Raw genomic sequence first — 18,458 nt, forward strand, 5'->3', positions numbered from 1 at the left:
TTATATAAAGAAGGTTATTTTATTCTAAACCAAAAAAAAATACGTTTAAATGTATTTTTATATATTTTTATTATCAATAAAGATTTCTTTTAAATTAGATAGTGTAAATAAAAATTAATAGATGATAAGTAATTTATATAAAATAAAACTTTTTATAAAACACTTAATAATTATATAAAATAATTAAATATATTATGTATTTTAATTAACAATATTAAATATAGATATATATTTTATCTTAAAATTCTTTTTAAATAATAAAATTCTCATCAATTTTAAAAGCCTATCACATATACATATAAATATATAACATAGATATGTATGATGTTTAACCAAAATTCAGAAAAATGATCGATTTATATGTCAGTTTAGTAATATATCATATATTTAGTATTTAATATTAATTATATTGAATTATTTAATACTTTTATATCATTAAACAATTAAAACGAAAATAAAAAAAGTAAACTGCCATGGCCGGGACTTGAACCCGCGCCATTGGCCGGCTCAGAGAAACATAAACACACACCAGCCACCTGCGGTGGTGTGTTAATTGGTTTACATTAGATAATTATAGTTTATAACAAAAACAGACAAAAACCCCAAAATACCATAAGAACCCTAGAAATCAAATTGATTAATCTGCTCTTTTTTGGAACGAATAACCTTAGGGTTATTGATCAGGAAGACACGAAGAACACAACTGTATAACTTAATTACCTTAAAGATGATTCAGATTTGGTTAATGTGATGGTGACAGGTTTGGCTAGACGTGGCTCAAATACACATCGAAACAGCAAAGAAAATATAATTGAACACATGGTTATTGTAGACGATGGCTATAAGATTGTTTCAGGAGATTTAATTACATTAACATGAACGATTATATTTTTTTTTTTGAAAATTGACTTTCATTAAAAACAAACACAACCAACGACTATCACCAAGACGGAGAAAGACGCTGAAATCCAAAAACCAAAAACAACAATCACGTTACATCAAATAAACACCATCTTTTCCAATCCACTACCCCTATCTTAGATCTAACATGAACGATTATATGTATAACTATTTCTCATTAAGGTCGGACAAGGTAATTTGGTATAACGAATCAAAATTGATTGACATAACTTAAATAAATTGACGATTAAGCCGCAAAAGGAATGTTTAACATAGCTGAAGATCCAATTTCCAAGTATAATACGTGAATTTAGGTGCAAGCTATTCCGATTTGTTACTCGGGTTCGCGAATAGGGTCCGGGTCATCGGGTTTTGGTTAATGGGTTAAGGAGTATCATATATTAATATATTAGAATTTGCAGTTTAGTCCCTCAAGATAGGGTGTGGAAACAAAAAGAGATTAAAATATAGTTTGGGGTTACAAATGTATATATTTCAAAGTAAATTTATATTTAGTAAATAAATATAATAAGAAATTAAAATAAATTAAAAAATACTCGATGAACGCAATATTTTTGTTGATAAAAAAGCGGTTCGGTTTATGAATATAAATTTAGAAGATCCGAGTTGTTACGGTCTCCCCTAATTTATGGAATTTCGTCCCGAAATTAAAGGATATTATAACAACACCATTAAAGTTTGAGAAAAGAAAAAATATAAAATAAAATTTAAAAATTTATCATAGCACAAAACCTTGAATAGTTAAAACAACGCTCCAAATGCAAATCCGATAAGGGCACTTATATATAGGACGTACCAGCGGCGTATCCACCATGTCCTTATCATCTTTACATTTGTACCGTTATCCCAACTACTTTCAATTCTTTATTATGAAACACAATCTTCGCATCATGATTTCCATGAGAGGACTTCGATAATTATGTTCCGGACCATAATTATTTAGATCGTCAAATGGTCCACTTGATTCGTCCCATCGTGTGGATCTACAAAACGTTTGAATAAATCATGATTTTGAGGTAACAAAAATTTTAAGAAGTTTTAATTAGAAAATCACCAATGTATAAACAATTCCCAAAGCTGCAGTGGATTTTACTAGAGCAAGGATTTTAATTTTTATTTATTTATTTTTTAAACATCGCAAGAATATAAGTATTTAAAGTTGGAGAAAAGATAGCTTATAAATAGTTAAGGTTAATGAAGATAAGGAAATTAAGATATAAGTAGGCTTTAATAAACAATCATTTTAAAGAAAAGGAACTTTATTCGATAGATAGAAGATAAATAGTTCAAATGGGGAAATAATTCACAGCCATAAAGAGGCGTTACAATACGAATTAAAGAAAAGACAAAATGAATTAAGATAGATAAAGGGAGCGTCAAAGGTCTTCATGATCGTTGAGTAGCTTAATTGGCGTGACTTGAGGCACCGTGTCACACCCGGCCCTGAGCGGCGGAAACAGCCGGGCGCGCGCGAGTGGGGATTGATAATTAAGCACGGGCCATTGCAAACATTCAAAGATTTTCATTGCGCATGAAATGTTTAATACAAATACATTACATTGTTTAAAAATTACATAAAAACATCCAAGTATAAAAACTGTTGAAGATTTCCATGCCATATCCCCTTGCGCGGCGGGAACAACCACGCGCATCGAAGGGATAGAACTAAAATCTTCCAAAAAGCTAGTTTTAGATGTTCAGCGTGAGGTGCTCTAAGTGTGACTCCATGCGCTACCTAGTTATCTCCTGAAAGACACGTAAAAACATTTGAATCAGTATAAACTGAGTGAGTTCACAAGTTTTAGTAACTTGATAAATCGTATTGCATCATAATCTTGATACAAATCATTCTGAAACATAATTCTGATAGCATCATTAAAACACATGCTCGGTAAAACATAGTTCTATCAACATATTCTGATAAAATCGTTCCGCGGGTTACGCGCGAACATTTCTGGGAACTGTGCTCGTCTATGCAAAGTGGCGCTGCCACTACGAGCTAAAATAAGTAATACCGTCCCGCGGGTTACGCGCGAACGTTTCAGGAAAATGTGCTCGTCCATGCAAAGTGGCGCTGCCACCACGAGCTAATCAATAATTCCGTCCCGCGGGTTACGCGCGGACGTTTCAGGAAAATGTGCTCGTCCATGCAAAGTGGCGCTGCCACTACGAGCTAATCAATAATTCCGTCCCGCGGGTTACGCGCGGACGTTGTGCCTGAAAACAAGGCGCTCGTCCATGCAAAGAGGCGCGACCCCTACGAGCGGGCTCAAACCCATAGTACTGCCCCATGACCATACTAGGCACTCGTCCATGCAAAGAGGTGCGACCCCTACGAGTGGGTGGATCAAACCAGCAGTCCCTACCCTTAGAGTTCCAATGGTAAAGTGATCACTTACTCGAGTTCTAGCGCACATACATCGAAAACCTTAGATAACCGTTCGCATTGCTCATCATGAAATATAATTTAAACACATAATCGCTTGCATAGCTTGTAAGTATACCATGATAAAACATTATTTAAGTACGTGTCCCTCGCCCCGAAAACAGTTTAAAAACAGTGAAAACAGCGAGAATAGGGGTTGTGAGACTCACCTGTGGTTCTTGTTAAGGGGTTAATCGAGATTCGGGTTTTCTTGGTGTTGGCCTCGGAATCGAAGGTCTAGAATACGATTAAATAACAAGAAGTATATATATTAAGATCAAGAATTGGGAGAATATAAGGGTTGGAAAGTAGATCTCAAGGTTATATTCTCGGCTTACCTAGTAACAGGATCGGAAATGAAAACAACGGATGCTTGGGAGAGGATTAGTGCAAGTTTGCAGTTCTTTGAAGTGTGTTTTGGGTGATAATTTAGGTTACATATTTATAGGCAAACTCAAGGGAACACAATCCCTTGCTTTAGGGGATTGTAATCTTTTCATATCTAGGGGTAATGATGATAAAGTATGGAAATTATTATTATTTATTTAAAAGTGGAGTAGTGGATAAAAGATTTGATTTGATTTGGTCAGGACATGCAGGTCTGGGGTTGGTGAGAATAGGGTGGCTGACAGTTGACTTTTCATGTTACAGTGTGCTTTTTCAGGTACTTTGTCAGTGTACAGTAAAAAGTGGAAAATCTCTGAAACACGCTACCGTTTCTTTTTGGGCGGGAGTAATCTCCTTACAACTGGAGAATAGACTAAGTGTTCTGCGCGTATTACTTTGTGCGCATAGCTTTCTGCGTGAAGGACATTTCTTTGCTGCGGGTAGGTGCGTGACCTTCTCGCAGTCAGGGACATTGAGTTTCATTTGTAGATTCTCCAGGTGGTCTTGGTATTTCAACATAGTGATCAGTCATGTTGAAGTCAATTCCATCTTGGAGCTTCAGACAAACTAGCTCTCAATGTTCCCGCCATGCGGGGAGGTTAGTTCCCTTCCGCACGCGCACAAACGATTTAGGATGCACCCGCCTTAGCATCATGCGGGATGGTCAACCCATTAGACAACATAACGTTAAGGTACATGAAAACATAAAGCCAAAACATTCGTGTATGGCGCATATAACATATGCCCACGCTGGTTCTTAACATGGCGTGCTCGCGCAGGGCGCACATAACAAATGCACGCGCTGATTCTTAACATGGCGCGCTCGCGCAGGGCGCACATAACAAATGCACGCGCTGATTAACATGGCGCGCTCGCGCAGAGCGCACATAAAAAATGCACGCGCTGATTAACATGGCGCGCTCGCGCAGAGCGCACATAACAAATGCACGCGCTGATTAAATGGCGCGCTCGCGCAGGGCGCACATAACATAATTACCTAATATTTAGGTTGATTACTTGGTTTAAGGGATTGGGAATTTACCGGGTGTCACATTCTCTCCCTGTTAAGCGAATTTCGTCCCGAAATTTAGGAGACGTTGCTGGCAGAAGCCATGCTCTGAAAGAGGTGTGGGTATTTCACGCGCATCTGGTCTTCTCTTTCCCAAGTGAATTCAGGCCCACGCCTCGAGTTCCATTGAACCTTTACTAACTTGATTCGACTTCTGCGCAACTTTTGTTCTTTCCAATCGGTTACGGCTATAGGCTATTCTACGAAGTGCAGTTGTTTGTCGATGTGAATCTCTTCCAACGGTAAAATCAACGTTTCATCAGATAAACACTTTTTGAGGTTGGACACATGAAACGTATCATGAACTCCACTGAGTTCGGCGGGTAAACGGAGTTTATAAGCAACCGGACCGATCCTTTCCAGGATCTCAAATGGTCCGATGAAGCGCGGATTCAACTTTCCTCGCTTGCCGAAACGGGGGACTCCTTTCCATGGAGAGACTTTCAAAAGTACTTTATCCCCTACTTGAAATTCCAATGGTTTCCTTCGCACGTCTGCGTAGCTCTTCTGTCTATCGCGCGCTGTCTTAAGGCGATCCCTTATCTGAAAAATCTTGTCTGTTGTTTCTTGGATCAGTTCTGGACCAGTCATGTGCTTGTCACCCACTTCAGCCCAGCACAGTGGGGATCTACACTTGCGCCCATACAAAGCTTCGAACGGCGCAGCCTTGATACTTGTGTGATAACTGTTGTTGTAAGAAAATTCAACCAATGGGAGATGAGTATCCCAGCTACCACCGAAATCGATTGCGCACGCGCGCAGCATATCTTCCAATGTCTGGATTGTTCGCTCGCTTTGTCCATCTGTTTGAGGATGATAAGCTGTACTCATATCAAGGCGAGTACCTAGAGCTCCTTGTAACGATCTCCAAAATCTTGAGGTGAACCGACTATCTCTATCAGAAATGATGGACACTGGGACCCCATGTTTTGAAACTACTTCTCGAATATACAATCGGGCTAACTTTTCCATCTTATCGGTTTCCTTGATCGGCAGGAAGTGCGCTGACTTAGTTAGCCGATCTACAATAACCCAGATCGTGTCATAACCCCCAGGTGTCCTTGGCAGTTTGGTGATGAAGTCCATAGAGATTTGTTCCCACTTCCACATGGGAATTTCTGGCTACTGAAGTAACCCCGACGGCTTCTGATATTCAGCCTTTACTTTTGAACACGTCAGGCACTTACTGACATACGTCGCGATGGCGCCTTTAAGATTGGGCCACCAATACAGCGCTTTAACATCTTGGTACATCTTGTCTGCGCCAGGATGTACGGAATACCGCGTCTTGTGAGCCTCGTTTAATACTCGCTCCCGCAATCCTCCCTTGAGAGGGACCCATATGCGGTTAGCGAAATATAGATTGCCGTTCTTAAGTTCCAAGTTCTTAATCATACCCCCAAGGGATTCGTTTTTAGCAAACTCTGGTTTCAAAGCTTCTTGCTGAGCGTCTCGGATGCTGGTAAAGAGATCTGCGCGAATGGTCAGCCTTAGAGCCTTGACTCGTAGTGTTTTTATTCGCTCCTTCCTACTTAGCGCGTCTGCTACCACATTCGCCTTTCCAGGGTGGTACTTAATTTCACAATCATAATCATTCAACAACTCCACCCATCTTCGTTGCCTCATGTTTAAATCCTTTTGATCAAATATATGTTGAAGGCTCTTGTGATCCGTAAAGATTACACACTTTGTACCATAGAGGTAATGGCGCCAAATCTTTAGCGCGAAGACAACCGCTCCAAGTTCCAGATCATGCGTTGTGTAGTTCTTTTCATTGGTCTTGAGTTGGCGCGAGGCATACGCTATGACTTTGTCTCGCTGCATAAGGACACATCCGAGTCCCTGATGTGAAGCGTCGCAGTAAACGACGATGTCATCCGTCCCCTCGGGCAGAGACAAAATTGGCGCACTACATAACTTCTGTTTCAACATTTGAAACGCTGCTTCCTGATTTTCGCCCCAAACAAACTTCTTGTCTTTCTGAGTTAGCGCGGTCAGAGGTAGAGCTATCTTGGAGAAGTTCTCAATGAAGCGTCGATAGTAGCCAGCTAGTCCTAGGAATTGCCTCACCTCAGTTGGGGTTTTTGGCGCTTCCCAGTTTTCGATGGCCTTGACTTTGGAAGGATCAACGTGTATTCCTTTCTTGTTTACAACGTGACCGAGAAAGTGAACTTCTCTAAGCCAAAACTCGCACTTGGAAAACTTCGCATACAACTTTTCTTTCCTCAACAATTCCAAAATCAATCTCAGGTGTTGCTGATGCTCGGCCTTGGTCCGAGAATAAATCAGAATATCATCTATAAATACAATCACAAACTTGTCCAAGTATGGTTTGCACACGCGGTTCATCAGATCCATGAATACAGCCGGCGCATTAGTTAGCCCGAAAGGCATCACTAAGAACTCATAATGGCCGTATCTAGTTCGGAAGGCTGTTTTCGGCACATCTTCCTCATGGACCCTAAGTTGGTGGTATCCTGACCGTAGATCTATCTTCGAATAATAACTGGATCCTTGCAACTGGTCAAATAAGTCGTCAATCCTCGGTAAGGGGTACCGATTCTTGACTGTCAGCTTGTTCAGCTCCCTATAGTCAATACACATCCGGAACGAACCATCCTTCTTCTTAACAAACAGTACTGGAGCTCCCCAAGGTGAAAAGCTTGGGCGTATGAAACCCTTATCCAATAGTTCCTGTAACTGATTGGATAGCTCTTGCATCTCAGATGGAGCTAGTCGATAAGGCGCTCGAGCTACTGGCGCAGCTCCTGGGACCAAATCAATACGAAACTCGACTTGTCGCGGCGGCGGTAATCCGGGCAAATCTTCAGGAAAAACTTCTGGAAATTCGCGCACTACTGGTAAGTCTTCAATTCTTCGCTCATCTCCTTTCTTCTCTACGACATGCGCCAGGAAGGCGTAGCACCCTTTCCTTAGGCACTTACGCGCCTTTAGGCACGAAATTAGTTTCGTCGCAACTCCCCTTCTTTCCCCTTGAATCACCAAGGTTTCTCCGTTCAACAGTGGGATCCGAACCTGCTTCTCATGGCAAATAACTTCCGCGTGGTTCTCGACTAACCAATCCATACCTATCACAATGTCAAAACTTCCCAATTCTATTGGCAACAAGTTAATATTGAACCCGTGACCTCCCATGACTATTACACATTGTTCAGTTCTTTCGTTCGCGCATAACTGCCTACCATTGGCTAGTTCTATAGTATAAGGTGTGTCTAGCCTACTGGTCGCTAAGACTAGGGAGTCTTTAAACTCAGCGGATATAAAACTTAGGTCAGCGCCAGTATCAAATAAGACAGATGCAAAATGTCCGTTAAGCAAAAACGTACCGGTTACCACATTCGGCTCTTCTTTAGCTTCGCCTGCGCCGATCACAAAAGCTCTCCCGCGAGCTTGGTTTCCCTTTTGTGGGCAATCCCGACTAAAATGCCCTGGCTTCCCGCATGCGTAGCAGTTGTCGCTCGCTCGAGTTTCTCTGACACGGCAATTCATCGTCTTGTGCCCTGGTCTGCCACATTTGGCACATTCGATTCTTGCGCATTCACCCTCGTGGTGATACTTGCATTTGTTGCACCATGGGCGAGGCCCGCTGTATCCTTTCCTTGATGGCTCCGCGGCTTGGATCGCGTAAGCCCTTACGCTCTCCTGCTTCTTGAACGGTGGTTGCTTGGAGTCGGACCCTCGGTGGTGAGAGTTCCACTTCTTCTTGGGATCAGAGGTTCGCTGCTCGATTCCGCGCGTAGTTAACATACCCGCACGGACCGTATCCCTTGTAAGGGTGATGGCCCGCGCTACCGCCTCATCAAAGGTTGGAGGCGCTGCGGCGTTGAGCGGAACCCCAACAACAGGAGGTAACCCAAAGATATACCTCTCGATCTTCTTTTCCTCCGTGTTTGCCATGTCTGGCACCAACTGGCAAAGCTCGTTGAACCGGTTGTTGTAGGCGTCGATATCCGTTCCTACCATTGTGTGGTTCCAGAACTCCTGTTGTAGGTTCTGAATTTCTGCGCGAGAGCAGAACTTTCTCATCAACATTTCCTTCAGTTCCTCCCAGGTCTTGTGAAGAGCAACTTCTCGCCCCAAGGTTTTCACTTGAAGCTTCCACCAAGACGAAGCTGCTTCTTGGAACATGCAAGTCGCGTAAAGGACCTTCTGGTTCTCACTACATCCGCTAATGGAGAGAACTGTCTCCATCTTGTCAATCCAGTTGTAGAGCCCAATGGCCCCTTCGATACCCTTGAATGGCCAAGGCTTACAGGCCATGAATGTCTTGTAGGAGCATCCTTTGTCCAAGGCTCCTGATTCGGGTTCTGGGGTCTCGTTCTGACGACCCTGACTAGATTCGGCCTTGCTGGTCTCATGTGTTGCGATCGCTTGCGCGATTATTTCCGCGAGTTCCTCGGGTGTCATGGTAATTCCCTTGGCTTTAGTTGGAGGCATTCTCGCTTTAAAAGAGAATGAAAATATATCAAACTTAGCGCATGTACTCTGAGCACATAATGTTATCATTATTTACTAGACACTGTGTGACCCGTGTTCCTAAGTGTGTGTATAGTTTCTTTTGAAAATATTTCATGCGATTTCCCCCAACGGTTATAGTCTAGGTTAAAACTTCCTTTCCTAGTTCGCTATAACCAGTGCTCTGATACCAATCTGTCACACCCGGCCCTGAGCGGCGGAAACAGCCGGGCGCGCGCGAGTGGGGATTGATAATTAAGCACGGGCCATTGCAAACATTCAAAGATTTTCATTGCGCATGAAATGTTTAATACAAATACATTACATTGTTTAAAAATTACATAAAAACATCCAAGTATAAAAACTGTTGAAGATTTCCATGCCATATCCCCTTGCGCGGCGGGAACAACCACGCGCATCGAAGGGATAGAACTAAAATCTTCCAAAAAGCTAGTTTTAGATGTTCAGCGTGAGGTGCTCTAAGTGTGACTCCATGCGCTACCTAGTTATCTCCTGAAAGACACGTAAAAACATTTGAATCAGTATAAACTGAGTGAGTTCACAAGTTTTAGTAACTTGATAAATCGTATTGCATCATAATCTTGATACAAATCATTCTGAAACATAATTCTGATAGCATCATTAAAACACATGCTTGGTAAAACATAGTTCTATCAACATATTCTGATAAAATCGTTCCGCGGGTTACGCGCGAACATTTCTGGGAACTGTGCTCGTCTATGCAAAGTGGCGCTGCCACTAAGAGCTAAAATAAGTAATACCGTCCCGCGGGTTACGCGCGAACGTTTCAGGAAAATGTGCTCGTCCATGCAAAGTGGCGCTGCCACCACGAGCTAATCAATAATTCCGTCCCGCGGGTTACGCGCGGACGTTTCAGGAAAATGTGCTCGTCCATGCAAAGTGGCGCTGCCACTACGAGCTAATCAATAATTCCGTCCCGCGGGTTACGCGCGGACGTTGTGCCGGAAAACAAGGCGCTCGTCCATGCAAAGAGGCGCGACCCCTACGAGCGGGCTCAAACCCATAGTACTGCCCCATGACCATACTAGGCACTCGTCCATGCAAAGAGGTGCGACCCCTACGAGTGGGTGGATCAAACCAGCAGTCCCTACCCTTAGAGTTCCAATGGTAAAGTGATCACTTACTCGAGTTCTAGCGCACATACATCGAAAACCTTAGATAACCGTTCGCATTGCTCATCATGAAATATAATTTAAACACATAATCGCTTGCATAGCTTGTAAGTATACCATGATAAAACATTATTTAAGTACGTGTCCCTCGCCCCGAAAACAGTTTAAAAACAGTGAAAACAGCGAGAATAGGGGCTGTGAGACTCACATGTGGTTCTTGTTAAGGGGTTAATCGAGATTCGGGTTTTCTTGGTGTTGGCCTCGGAATCGAAGGTCTAGAATACGATTAAATAACAAGAAGTATATATATTAAGATCAAGAATTGGGAGAATATAAGGGTTGGAAAGTAGATCTCAAGGTTATATTCTCGGCTTACCTAGTAACAGGATCGGAAATGAAAACAACGGATGCTTGGGAGAGGATTAGTGCAAGTTTGCAGTTCTTTGAAGTGTGTTTTGGGTGATAATTTAGGTTACATATTTATAGGCAAACTCAAGGGAACACAATCCCTTGCTTTAGGGGATTGTAATCTTTTCATATCTAGGGGTAATGATGATAAAGTATGGAAATTATTATTATTTATTTAAAAGTGGAGTAGTGGATAAAAGATTTGATTTGATTTGGTCAGGACATGCAGGTCTGGGGTTGGTGAGAATAGGGTGGCTGACAGTTGACTTTTCATGTTACAGTGTGCTTTTTCAGGTACTTTGTCAGTGTACAGTAAAAAGTGAAAAATCTCTGAAACACGCTACCGTTTCTTTTTGGGCGGGAGTAATCTCCTTACAACTGGAGAATAGACTAAGTGTTCTGCGCGTATTACTTTGTGCGCATAGCTTTCTGCGTGAAGGACATTTCTTTGCTGCGGGTAGGTGCGTGACCTTCTCGCAGTCAGGGACATTGAGTTTCATTTGTAGATTCTCCAGGTGGTCTTAGTATTTCAACATAGTGATCAGTCATGTTGAAGTCAATTCCATCTTGGAGCTTCAGACAAACTAGCTCTCAATGTTCCCGCCATGCGGGGAGGTTAGTTCCCTTCCGCACGCGCACAAACGATTTAGGATGCACCCGCCTTAGCATCATGCGGGATGGTCAACCCATTAGACAACATAACGTTAAGGTACATGAAAACATAAAGCCAAAACATTCGTGTATGGCGCATATAACATATGCCCACGCTGGTTCTTAACATGGCGTGCTCGCGCAGGGCGCACATAACAAATGCACGCGCTGATTCTTAACATGGCGCGCTCGCGCAGGGCGCACATAACAAATGCACGCGCTGATTAACATGGCGCGCTCGCGCAGAGCGCACATAACAAATGCACGCGCTGATTAACATGGCGCGCTCGCGCAGAGCGCACATAACAAATGCACGCGCTGATTAACATGGCGCGCTCGCGCAGGGCGCACATAACATAATTACCTAATATTTAGGTTGATTACTTGGTTTAAGGGATTGGGAATTTACCGGGTGTCACACACCGTGAGGAGTTGCATGAATAGGAGCAGTTGAGGTAGGTTGATTCGGCATTTGCTTGGAAAATTGGAGCTTGGGCGGTTTGCAAGAGGGTTGTTTGGTGGAAATATGTCTGGTAAACTTGAGCTTGTGGTTGCGAGGTGTGGTAGTGTTGGGTTAAGTAAGGTTGACCTTGATTGATTGGAGGAGCTTGAGGGGCATGAGGTTGATGGGTTTGAGCTTGATAAACATGGGTCAAGTAGTAGGGTATAGTCGTAGATTGGGCTTGATGAGCTTGCGAAAGTTGAGGGCATGCATTACGAAGATGACTTGGGTCCATTCAATGGTAGCGAGCATTGGTATTGGGAACATCAGGTTAAGCATGAGGGGTAGGTTGTTGCGGGACATCTTGTGCAGTAGGCGGGAAACGACATGTGTTAGCAAGACGGCCATAACGGTTACATTGAGTGCAACGACGGCATAGGAATTTAACTGGGTGATGATGGTTACAAATGGAGCATAGCGGGTAAGGACCAAGGTAAGGTTTCTTGTTTGAGGAGACTTGCGGGTGGGTATGATTTGTTGCAGCAATGTTCTTACGTTTCTTGTTGTGAGGATGAGTGGAGGTAGATGGTTTGTAGACGCCAGCTGAGGTATTAGTGGGAGAAGTTGAATCGATTGCACTAATGTTTTGAATTTGCGTCACTATCCTAGGGATCGCAGCAGCTATCTCCTTGGCGATACAGGCAGCCATACGATGGTCGTGAGAATCAAACGATTGATGTCGAGGATAACGTTGGTTTCTTGAATGAGACATTCTGTAGGGACCAAAAATGAGGATTTATAAGATGAAGGGTAAACTGAGGAATCATAAGAATAGTAAAATGTTTAACTATGTGGAAAACTTATAATAATGTTGCCTTAAGAAGTAAGAGGAATTGTGTCATGAGGATTAAGAGTAAAAGTTTATAAGATAAGGAGGTACATTGCGTAAATAGTTATTAGATGATGTAGTCAATAAGATTAATGTGTGACGACTACATGAGGAGTTAAGTCAATTTAAAATTTAGATTTTTATTAAGTTTACAATAAACTAACGAAATATAAATTGTGGATGTTAGCCTCCCATGAGCTTTCCATGGCAATATGAATGGCCCAGCGAACTAACGAATAAAAACAACTGAGTTGGACAGCCCATGAGCGTTACATGGCAATTTGATTGTCCCAACTAATTAACGAATTAACAATGCAATGAAGTTTGTCGGCCCAATGAGCGTTACACGGCGTTTAACCGACCAAACTAAATAACGAACTACCGAAATAAATATGGGTAGTCGGAGTATCTTGTGAATCACCACGTTTGATTACTCCAACGAGAATACGAAAACAAGTTAAGAAATGGATAGTAGGAGTGCCCATGGGTTCCATGGATTTTTCACCCAACTAACCATTTAAATAACGGAACACAATAATCGGGAAAACGGAATTTAGCCACGAACCACCGTGAATTCGGTTTAAAAAATATTATATGGGTGCAACCACTAATGTGGTCGCGGTTGACAGCTTAGGGTGTTAGTCATACGACATTTATGGGTCTCGATCAGGTCCATAGGTTCGAGTATTGTGGTCAGGTTATCACCCAGGTATGGAATCGCGTCTTACACCTTTGGTTCTTGGAATCGTTTTGCCAGTGCCCAACTCAAAGTTTCTCTTCCCTTCATTTGTGATAGGGACATGCCATATAGCCTAGCCCTAAGGTGTACGAGTGAAAGCGACAGGTGGGAATTCTTAAGGAATTTTCCGAAAATAAATTGCAAACTAATTTTGAAAGGTTTTCTTTGACTGTTGAGGCATAACCTCGGAGTTTTTGTGTGTGTGTGTGCATAACATTACAATAATTAATAAATAATTATCTAGGAAAGTTGTAAACAATTTAAATTTGAACACGTAAAGGCAAACAGATAGGCACATATAAGGCTCCTAAACATGTGTCTAAGGCAATTTCTAAAGACCTCTCTTAAACCTTTGGCTTTAATACCAATCTGTCACACCCCAACCTACGGCAGAAATGTCAGGGCACGAACTGATTGCTCACAGCTTTTTAAAAGTTACTATCATGCAACATTATTTAAATGACAATATCTATTAATTAAATTAAGTTTTCAAATACAAACAAATACAAAATCCATTCACATACAACAATACAACTTATATCACAAATGATCTTGATTAATTCTTTTCTAACTTAAATTCTTCCCTAAGTCTTCACCAACCTGCATTAAATATCTACGATAACCTGCATATACGTAGAAAATAGAATTTTGTTAACAACACATGTTGAGTGAGCAACACACCAGTTTAAATGTACAAATAGTATATATAAAAATAAGTAATTGCAACAAGTCATATGAGAATAACAAATTAACCAAATAAGCAAGTATAACTGAGATGTCAAGAAGCACAAAGGCTATAACGACTGGCGTATGATCATACTAGACTGAGATTATGTTGGACCTCTCCGAATGCGGAAGAATACAAAGCAAATAAGCAAATAAACAAGTAAGGTATAAGTTGTTAACACATAAGACAATAGTTGCAGTTTTGAGTATAAGTATATATGAGAAATATAATTTACGCATATATCCCCAAAACGTGGAAAAAGAAGTAAAATAGGGTAATGTGGTATTCACCTTAGCAATAAGCAAAACGGGAAAAGTTCGATAAGAAAACAATGAATCATGCTCTTCGGGAATTAATGACGAGAAAACCTAAGTAATAATAGTTGAGGAAATGAGTATGGATGGTATAACGAAGCTATAACTAGATAGAGATTCGGGAAAATTTATGATCGAGTGTGTTCTTACGAAATTTAGATGTAAATTTTATTATTAAAGTTCTATCGTAAATAATATGATTTACTTTATAAATACTTAAAAGTAAACAAAAGTTTATAATTTATATAAAGAAGGTTATTTTATTCTAAACTAAAACAAATACGTTTAAATTTATTTTTATATATGTTTATTATCATAAAGATTTCTTTTAAATTAGATAGTGTAAATAAAAATTAATAGATAATAAGTAATTTATATAAAATAAAACTTTTTATAAAATACTTAATAATTATATAAAATAATTAAATATATTATGTATTTTAATTAACAATGTTAAATATAGATATATATCTTAGCTTAATATTCTTTTTAAATAGTAAAATTCTCATCAATTTTAAAAGCCTATCACATATACATACTTATAAATATATAACATAGATATATATGATGTTTAACCAAAATTTAGAAAAATGATCGATTTATATGTCGGTTTTTGTAGTATATCATTAATTTAGTATTTAATATTAACTATATTGAATTATTTAATCCTTTTAAATCATTAAACAATTAAAACGAAAATAAAAAAAGTAAACTGCCATGGACGACACTTGAACCCGCGCCATTGGTCGGCTCAGGAGAAACATAACACACACCAGCCACCTGCGCTGGTGTGTTAATTGGTTTCATCAGATAATTATAATTTATAACAAAAACTGACAAAACGCCAAAATACCATAAGAACCCTATAAATCAAATTGATTAATCTGCTCGTTTTTGGAACGATTAAACGTAGGGTTATTGATCAGGAAGACATGACCAACACAACTGTATAACTTAATTACCTTAAAGATGATTCAGAGATGGTTAATATGATGGTGACAGGGTCGGCTAGACGTGGCTCAAAAACACATCGAAACAACAAAGAAAATATAATTGAACACATGCTTATTGTAGGCGACGGCTATGAGATTGTTTCTGGAGATTTAATTACATTAACATGAACGATTGATTATATGTATAACTATTTTGCATTAAGGTCGGCTAAGGTAATTTGGTATAACGAATCAAAATTGATCGACATAACTTAAATAAATTGACGGTTAAGCCGCAAATGGAATATTTAACATAGCTGAAGATCCAATTTCCAAGTATAACACTTGAATTTAGGTGTAAGCTATTCCAATTTGTTACTTCGGTTCTCGAATAGGGTCCGGGTCATCGGGTTTGGGTAAATGGGTTAAGGAGTATCATATATTAATATATTAGAATTTGCATTTTAGTCCCTCAAGATAGGGTGTTGAAACAAAAAGAGATTAAAATATAGTTTGGGGTTACAAATGCATATATTTCAAAGTAAATTTATATTTAATAAATAAATATAATAAGAAATTAAAATAAATTAAAAAATACTCGATGAACGCGATATTTTGTTGATAAAAAAACGGTTCGGTTTATGAATATAAATTTAGAAATTCCGAGTTGTTACACGTATTACGGGGTTGTTTAAATTTTTGTTTTTAATATGTTCGTTTTTAATATTATGAATGTATTTTTTTTGGATTTTAGTTATTATTGTAAGAAGTTAATTATATATTTGAACCTATTTTGATTAATTTATATTGGGTTATGTTCATTTTTTAATGAAACGTTAATTAATTATCTACTTAATTTTTATATTTATTCGTTTATGTTTATTTGTTATAATTTGGATATTATTTTGTGAAACTTTTTATTTAAGTTAAACTTAAAAGAAAAAAGGATCGCTAATGTAACTAAATCCAAATTGAGAAATTAAATTATGGTTTGATTACGGGGTTTGTTTTACATTTTATGTATCTAATATTTATATATCTTTTGTATTTTAATTTTATTTATTGTAAGAAAATTAATAATATACTTAGGTTTGATGATAAAAGAGTTTCACAAATAAATGATATGTTATAACTCGTTTAAAATATTTCTGGGTTTGATGAGACCCATGAACCGCTTATTTTTATTTTACTATAAATTTTTTTCATAATATAAATAAGATCTTTTTTTTAAATAAATCGGATATTAGTTTTTAGTATATTCTATTTTATAGGATTTTCATATTAAATATTTTGTGAGATTAATTTTTAATATAATGAGATGTTATAACTCATTTAATGGTTATCTGAGTTTGGTGAGACCCATACCCATGAATTCGGGTCAAATGCATCAGAAACCACCATTTGTAACTTCTTTGTGCATAAACTGTTATACCTCTTGCTTATAATATTGTACACTAGGTTATAAACCCGTGTATCGGTAGAACAAATCTTGTAAGTATATTAGTTTACATATAAATACAAATTATATTTTCACAATTTCACATTTATAATTTTCATTTTAATCATATTGATACGTTTTATATTTTGTCAATGTGAACTTACTAATTTGGATCTAAAATAAAGTAAATATGCAGCTACAAAATACAAAAACATATTCTCATGATTATCTGTATTATATTACAATTAACTAATATAACTTATTACTAATAGAATGTTCTACTCAATTAAAGTTCAAACCTAACAAAATTGACACAGTTTTATAATTACGAAGTATGATCAACCAAGACAAATTAACATTACATTTGTATTAATAACTAACAACAATTCAAGTTACTGTAAATAAGAAACAAACTTTCAGGATGCATACATATACATATTCATAATATTTATTCACCCAAAACATACATAGTACATATTTTGAAAACATAAGTCGTAGATTATTTAAACGTACATATCCCAAAACAACAACATCAAATATTTTTACAAGTTCATGAAAACCAACCAACATTACAAATTACGTAAATTCTCAAAACTTTCACATCTAACTCCTCATGTTAATGAGGTATGTAATTCAGTCTCTCTAAAAGATAATAGTGTACCTATCCACTAACACCTGTTGGAAAAGCCGTTGAGAATTTAGACTTAGTGAGAACACGCCCATCCTATCTTGAATTCTATAAGCAAAGAACTCCCTCATAATACAGTTTTGTTGTTTGGTTAATGTAGATGAACCAACACCTCTACGAGGTATATCAACTCTATAGCAATCTTCACCATAAGGAAATAACAATGGATACTGAAGAGCAAGGTAAGATGGATGCAGATCGCTAATATATATTAAAGATCTTTCTTTGGTTTTTACAAAAATATCTCTATATTCTATAAAGACATGGTACCTTTTTTTAAAAGTCATTATCTCGTCAATGGCATTGTTGATGTACAAGGTACTACCAGCTTGGAAGGAATAAGAAACATATGTGCGTCCTGGGAAAGTAAAATAAAGAGTAATCAAAACTATCAAAACGCAAGTATGATGAATGAATAATGTATAAATAATAAAAATTAATACCGTTCGAATAACTGAATCTTCCAAATTGCAAAGCAGTAACATGTCCGGATTTTGTGACATGAAATCACTCATCTTCTCAGCATAGCTTTCTCACAATGTAACAAAAATAGTACGTGACCTACATAATTAAATATAAAATAAAATTTCACAATACATTTTATATGCAATTTAAGTAACATAATTTAATATATTACAAATAAGGGAATTTAAAATAACGTACCTTAAGTCACAAACTTGAAGATTCATTTTCTTTTTCATACAATTTATTGTTTTATGATCAACCATGTCAAAATATGTATAAAAATACCCGATGATAACTACAAGGTAAAGAAAAAATAGTATGTTAGTGTAAAAT

The 18,458-nt window shown here is 38.4% G+C and overlaps 1 long non-coding RNA gene across 2 annotated transcripts; it reads right to left on the bottom strand.

Moving 5' to 3' along the window:
- Nucleotides 1–17,650: 17,650 nt before the first annotated feature.
- LOC143600161 (uncharacterized) lies at nucleotides 17,651–18,458 on the bottom strand. Of its 2 annotated transcripts, XR_013147424.1 has the most exons (3): nucleotides 18,324–18,458; nucleotides 18,104–18,221; nucleotides 17,651–18,018 (listed from the first exon to the last, which is right to left on the bottom strand). It is a non-coding gene; the product is annotated as an uncharacterized LOC143600161 (long non-coding RNA). The 2 variants fall into 2 exon arrangements; XR_013147423.1 differs by having other exon boundaries at nucleotides 17,651–18,221.

Source organism: Bidens hawaiensis, unplaced genomic scaffold, assembly GCF_021521415.1.
Source record: "Bidens hawaiensis isolate Kalapana, Puna unplaced genomic scaffold, B.hawaiensis_p1.1 tig00053535_1, whole genome shotgun sequence".
NCBI classification, from domain to species: Eukaryota; Viridiplantae; Streptophyta; class Magnoliopsida; order Asterales; family Asteraceae; genus Bidens; species Bidens hawaiensis.